We start from the raw sequence: 7,778 nt of genomic DNA, 5'->3' as shown, positions 1-7,778 counted from the left end.
CCTGATCCACATTAATTATGGCACTTATTAAGTGAAATTCTAGTTTATTTACCAGATTAAGCCCATAATTAAGGCTAACCTGCCATTAATACAATACTAATAAAGCCGTACTAATTTTACCCCCTATTCTAAAGTGAAAGTTATATCCACATTAATTATTGCACTTTAGTGATATTTAAGTTTACTGGCAGAATGAGACAATAATAATACTGACGTATTTACAGCATCTATACGTACAAATACATACGTATTTTTTTTAGCATTTTAATGTAAAATACGTACGTTTTGACAACACCTAAAAACAAATCCTTATGAAAACGGAAATCGCGGCATTAATTTAATTATTATTGTTGTTATTAATTGTCATACCAATTGCCTTATGTTTTCAATTGCATTATTTAATAGTTGAATCGTTTACTTTATATGAAATTATAACATTTATACTGTTCTGTGTGCTTTCTGCTGCTCGTTTCCAAGAATAGGTCTACTAATGTTAAGCAATCCTACACTTTAAACCAAATACATTTCTGCAATCGTTTAAGCATTCATGTAATATTAATCTTGTTTGCCTAGTGCAGGGGTCCCCAAACTAAGGCCCGGGGGCCGAATGCGGCCCGCCGCCACATTTGGACCGGCCCTCTGAACAATGCCAGACATATTTTGAAAATGTAATTTTAAATATGTTTTACTTATATCATGTCGATATGTGATAATAAAGGTTGGCTTTCAAACTAAAATTTCCCTTAGTTATTAACATAATTATAATTATTTGTTAAATTCACTAACAGAATGGTACATTCAACGTAATGTGTCATCGCGATCGAACAGCTGATGCGTTAGCCAGCGACAAAAGAGCGATGACAACATGACTCAATAGCATTTGAGGTGAAACTAGCACTGCTTGTGGGACAAGTGCAAAAGCAAAACTTCACTCATCTCCCAGTTACCCAAAGTTTTTCTCGGTTGGTTGTGCATCTTTTTCTTCCACACTTTTTTTCTTCAACTCAACTTACTGTTCACATGCTTGGATACAGCACTCTGTGAACAGCTAGATTCTTTGGCAATCAATGTTTGTGCTTACCCTCCTTGTGAAGGGTGTCAATGATTGTCTTCTAGACAACTGTCAGATCAGCAGTCTTCCCCATGATTGTGGAGCCTAGTGAACCAAACTGAGACCATTTTGAAGGCTCAGGAAACCTTTGCAGGTGTTTTGAGTTGATTGGCTAATTGGCATGTCATTATATTCTAATTTGTTGAGATAGTGAATTTGTGGGTTTTTGTTAAATGTGAGCCAAATCATCACAATTAAAAGAACCAAAGACTTAAACTACTTCACTCTGTGTGCATTCAATTTATTTAATAGACAAGTTTCACAATTTGAGTTGAATTACTGAAATAAATGAAATTTTCCATGACATTCTAATTTACTGAGAAGCACCTGTATATCTTTTGAAAATAAATGATCTTTTGTCTGTCTGGTGCATAAAAAATAAACTATTCTAGCATTAAAAGGTTTAATAAATACAGGTAAAATCATAATACAATAATAATAGTAGTCAGTCCGGCCCATGGAATTTTATTTTATAAACCTACCCGGCCCTCCATTAAAGAAAAGAAAATTAGGTGGCCCTCTCAGAAAAAAGTTTGGGGACCCCTGGCCTAGTGGGACACAAAAGGCGTTTTCTCTGACATGCTGTGACTAACAACAGAACCATAAAATATACTGAACACGCATCATAATTACAAAATGAAAAGATTTTATTTGTGCGCTGTAATCTCCATACGACTGCGAGGAACAGGCCCAAATGAAAGCCTCTATCCGGCGATCTTCATCCCGAGCAGCGTCTTCAGCAGCAACAGCAATAAACCCACGCTCAAGTGGTTTTTCCAAATTAAATATTGCCGCATTAAGAAACGAATGCTCATTGGCTCTCACCTGCCTTCGTCACAAATTACGACATACCGTGTTTCTGGTGAGATGTGTTTGAATGATGCGCGGGCGCATTCACGGAGTGGATCAGGACAGTAATATGCATAATGTTTTCAGCGGTTAACAATTTAAAATCTGCCCAGCACCTCGAACAAACTTACCGTATTCGGTAACACTTTACAATAAGGGTACATGAATAATCATGTACTAATGCCTAAATTAATACTTAATTCATTACCTACTAATGTCACACCCTCAGCACGTTCCCTCAGCCTCAATCACCGTGACCCATCACAAACCAACCAATCCCCACTGCACCACGCCCGTGAACCATCACCAGAGTTCTAATCACTCACACCTGGAACTGCAATCACCCCTCCCTTTATATACTCACCTCTGTCATTCACTCACCGGCTGGAATCAAAGTTACATGGACACCTCTCCTTGGATCTTCTCCTCCTTCTCTCGATTCTCCTGTGCTCTTCACGGACTGCATCTGGGTGAACCTGTGAAACACATATTACCCACTTTAAGGGAAGTGACTGTTGCTCTTGCTGGCGATTGCCTATGAACTTATGTTTACCTTATTGGACTGTGTTTGATGACTCGGATATCGAAGTCTATACTCACCTGTTTTCACCTGTTTGAAGTGTGCACGTCTGTTAATAAATACCTTGAAATATACTTACCTTCTCCTTGTGTGTGTGGACGTGACAACTAATGATTATTCAAGGAATTAACTAATTATGAACTAACAAAGGGCTATCCTTAACTACAACTGGAGTCATACAGATTCATGGATGAATAACGGCAGCCTTAACTAAATGTTAGTACATGTTTGATAGTTAATGCATTAATTAACATTTATGGGTAAACTAAATCTTTAGGAAAGAATGAGAAATACTCTGGCTTTGAAATTAATTTAAGTTATTTAATACTATTATAATTTGAGCATTTGACATCTTCAGCTTTGTCTTTAACATTATTGGGTGTCAAATGATTAGTTGATCCTCTTCATCAAGTGTAGAAAATACTAAATACACTAATGACTGATCTTTTCTGTTTTATGTTCTCCTCTTTCCCTTTAAACTCACCCTATTGATTTATACACAGAATAATTTAATATAATTCTACATTTGTATAACAATTCCTAAAGAAATGCTCAAACTAGAAAGAGTTCACTCTCCATCCAGACAGAGCCGTGAAGATCCTGCACCTCCGCTCTCTGACTTCTTGAAAATGCACACGGCATCTTGGCACAGCATAACCAGGCTGATACTCACTGTGTTAGTACATGTGTATTTGATAGGAAGTATATCATAAATCATGAGCTGAGTTTAGTGAGTAGTTAAGAGTGAATTCATTTTGATTAGGCCCTCTCAAGTAAAGTCATGTCAAAATCAACCTTAACTAGCATTTAGTTAATGTTAGTGCATGGGTAGTTAAGAGTGAATTCATTATGATTTGGCCCTCTCAAGTAAAGTCATGTCAAAATCAACCTTAACTAGCATTTAGTTAATGTTAGTGCATGGGTAGTTAAGAGTGAATTCATTATGATTAGGCCCTCTCAAGTAAAGTCATGTCAAAATCAACCTTAACTAGCATTTAGTTAATGTTAGTGCATGGGTAGTTAAGAGTGAATTCATTATGATTGGGCCCTCTCAAGTGAACTCATGTCAAAATCAACCTTAACTAGCCATTAGTTAATGTTAGTGCATGGGTAGTTAAGAGTGAATTCATTATGATTGGGCCCTCTCAAGTGAACTCATGTCAAAATCAACCTTAACTAGCCATTAGTTAATGTTAGTGCATGGGTAGTTAAGAGTGAATTCATTATGATTGGGCCCCTCTCAAGTAAAGTCATGTCAAAATCAACCTTAACTAGCATTTAGTTAATGTTAGTGCATGGGTAGTTAAGAGTGAATTCATTATGATTAGGCCCTCTCAAGTAAAGTCATGTCAAAATCAACCTTAACTAGCATTTAGTTAATGTTAGTGCATGGGTAGTTAAGAGTGAATTCATTATGATTGGGCCCTCTCAAGTATAGTCATGTCAAAATCAACCTTAACTAGCCATTAGTTAATGTTAGTGCATGGGTAGTTAAGAGTGAATTCATTATGATTGGGCCCTCTCAAGTAAAGTCATGTCAAAATCAACCTTAACTAGCATTTAGTTAATGTTAGTGCATGGGTAGTTAAGAGTGAATACATTATGATTAGGCCCTCTCAAGTAAAGTCATGTCAAAATCAACCTTAACTAGCATTTAGTTAATGTTAGTGCATGGGTAGTTAAGAGTGAATTCATTATGATTGGGCCCTCTCAAGTAAAGTCATGTCAAAATCAACCTTAACTAGCCATTAGTTAATGTTAGTGCATGGGTAGTTAATAATAAGTTATTAATGATGAAGTGACACAATGACACATTAACAAATCAACAAATTACATAACATTAAACATGCTGTAAGAGTGTCCCTGTTCATTTATACCACCAGTACAACAAAAGGTTTTTTTTTAGTCACTTTATTTTTCATTGACATAATTTCACATATATGGACTCAAAAGAAAGTCCAAACATAATGTTACTTCTAAAGACACACAGAAGGTTAAATATTTAACTTCCAGAAACTTTGTTTTAATTTCAATTTTTATTTGAAATTATTAAATTATTGTTCATTGAAAGTATTAGTGCCATTAATTAGACAGATATATTAAACCAAATTTAGAAAATAGACCAATAGCTAATACTTTCAATGATCAATAATTAAACCATTTCAAATAAACGGAACTACAGTATGTAAGGTTGTTTCTGAACTTTTTATCTGTTTATTCCTCTGAATTGATTGCACTCCATCTGGCTCTTCAATGGGTAGAAGCAGGGCTGGACTGGGACAAAAAATCGGCCCGGGCATTTTGACTAGAGACCGGCCCTTGAGTTAACCTCCTGAATAGAGCTGGGTATCAATTAAAATTTCAAGAATTAATTTGATTCTGATTCTCAAGAGTTAGAATCAATTTACACGATCCGATCTGATTCCAATCTGTTCAATATTTATATGGGTCAGTCCTATTAAAAACGTTTTTTTTTTTTTTACTGTTACCTTAATAATACGGCTGTATTGCAATGACGCAACACTGGCTGAGTAACAGTTCACTGGGAAAAACTGTACCTAAGCCTTAAAATGGCTGTCTGGACTTTTCTTTCCTATTTTAGCTGTACAAAATGGCAAACAATGTTAAACAATTAAACCGATAACTAATACATAATTAGGAATGTTTTGATACAGACAATTATCATTCACTTAATTTTCTGATACATTTTAGCATTAAAAATAATAAAATAAAAACACAACTTATCAATAAAATATATATTTATGTATAAAAGACAAAAACATTAAAGTAGTTAGTCTACTTATAAATCCAAGCAACTTTTATGTTAATGTGCAGCATCACATCTCCTGGTGAATCCTAATTTGTATCTATCTAAATTATATCTACAAGTGTAGAGGGTTTACGATAAATTCTCGCCTATCATTTGGTTTCATCAGTTAGTTTCTGCATATTGCACTATCAATAATGAACACTCAAATATTAAACAACCTAGTCAATATTTACAAATACCTAACTAATAGAGTTGCCATCTCCCAGAAAAAAAAATTAGGAACCACCCCCCACCCTCATGATGCTTAATCGACTTTAATTTAATGCACGTGTAAAACAAATGCACAGAAATCAATTATTTTTTCTACAATAATTAAATAGATTCAACATCTTTCTTCAACAGAATTGCAGACTGCACAGATGGTACCTTCCCAAAGGTACTATAGCTTACTAGGGTATATATTAGACTTAATATTTACTATATATGATAATGATTTATGGATTTTATGACCACTAAATACAGATGGTTGTAAGATTCAGATAATTATTTATTAAAAGCCAGACATTTTAAATGAGAATAAAAAAAGATAAGTATTTCCCCTACAAAAATGATCCTGGTGTTATTTGTCTCTCAGAAACAGTTCATAACTTCCCTTCAACTCATTCATGTCACCTAAAAGGTAAATCTGTTTCTCCATCACCTGTTCAGCTCTGATGATTCAGTACGGACAATCTCCAATCTCCTGGTTTCATCTTAATTTTTCCCTCTCAACAGATATCCAAATCGATATTATGACCAGCAGCTTTTACAGCTGTGGCTCCAGCAAACATCAGCTCATATTAAAAAGTAATAATAAAACAATTCTAACGAGAAGTTATTAAACGTGCTGCTGTTGTTTAGCGCGACATCCGCTGGTTTCCTCTTTCTAGCGCACAGTGGGCGATAAATAAACGAGAGAGACGGGACTGGTGACAGAAAAGCCGATCATTAGCTGATCATTGATCAGTTTCATGATTGAAGGAACATCAGGAGAGGGGAGAGGCAGAGAGAAGAAGCAGCTGCGCAGCGTGAAGACAGAAAAACTCCAGCTTTGAGTCTTTTTTTCATTCTAGCTGAAGTACGGGACAAATCGCGTTCCTTCTCACCTCAATACGGAACACGTAATATTTTGTTTCTGAATACGGGACAATTCCGTTATTTACGGGACGTTTTGTAACCCTACAAACTAACCTTATGAACAAAAAAAAATTCACTATCAGTAACATCATAGCACCCGCCCAGTAGCATGGAAAATCCATCATGCTAGCTAGTACGCAGTACGAGTTATTGTAACTGACTGTAAAAAGTTAGCAAGCAAAACGAAAATAAACTGATCTGCAATGAGAGCCGTTGCCCAAGCAAGGGCTGTAATTGGTCCAGCCCAGAGTCGATCATGACCAGTTGGCCAATCCACCACCTTTTAATAGTTTATACCGTTTAAAAAAAAAAAACATCGGCCCACAAAATCCGGGCAAATACCCGGTATGCCCGATGGCCAGTCCAGCCATGGGTAGAAGAGGTTCGTTTAAATCAAGTTGTTATCTGTTCTGATTCCGTATCAAGCCTTGTTAGTTTTAAAAAATGGAAAATCTCATTCAAGACAGGACATTCTAATAGAAATATTCCAAACTCTTTACAGAATTCATCACTTGGGAGTTAAAGTATTCTTTTTATGGATTCCTGCACATGTGGGGGTTGTGGGAAATGAAATGGTGGACGAGTTGGCAAAGAAAGCTCTTAAGTATTCTCGAATAAATGTTAATGTCCCATTGGGGAAATCTGAAATGAAGGGGTTAATTAAAAAGACAGTAAAGGAAAAATGGCAAATCATATGGACTCAGGAAGAAAAGGGAAGACATTTGTATGAAATAAATAACGAAGTAGGAAGTATGAGAAATGTTTGTGGCAAAAGAAGGGTTGATACAATAATATCACGCCTCCGTATTGGGCACACTGGATTGAATCAACCACTTTTTAAAATTGGCAAACATGATACAGGCTTGTGCAGTATATGTGGAAATCCAGAAACAGTCTTCTCAACTGTTATGGTTATAATGAAGAAAGATCCCAGCTTATCGAGGATATGAAGAAATTAGGAATTAAAAAGTTAACATTAAAGAGCTTGCTAGAGGGCAATTTAACAATAACTAAAGTGTTATTAGAATATTTAAAAAAGACCAATTTAATTAGACGACTTTAATTGATGTAATAATTCTAAGAAATGTATGAGATGTTTGCTATATATATATATATATATATATATATATATATATTTTTTTTTTTTTTTATTTTTTTTTTTTTCCTTCTATATCACTGCCTCACACTCCACCCCAGTAGGTGGCGGAAATGCACCAAAGCTGGTTTGCCAACCGCCATAAATTCCAAAGAAGAAGAAGAAGAAGATTTTTTATTGTATATTTGTACAAAAT

Source organism: Garra rufa, chromosome 1, assembly GCF_049309525.1.
Source record: "Garra rufa chromosome 1, GarRuf1.0, whole genome shotgun sequence".
In the NCBI taxonomy this organism is placed as follows: domain Eukaryota; kingdom Metazoa; phylum Chordata; class Actinopteri; order Cypriniformes; family Cyprinidae; genus Garra; species Garra rufa.
Note: the sequence above shows the minus strand (reverse complement) of the source record.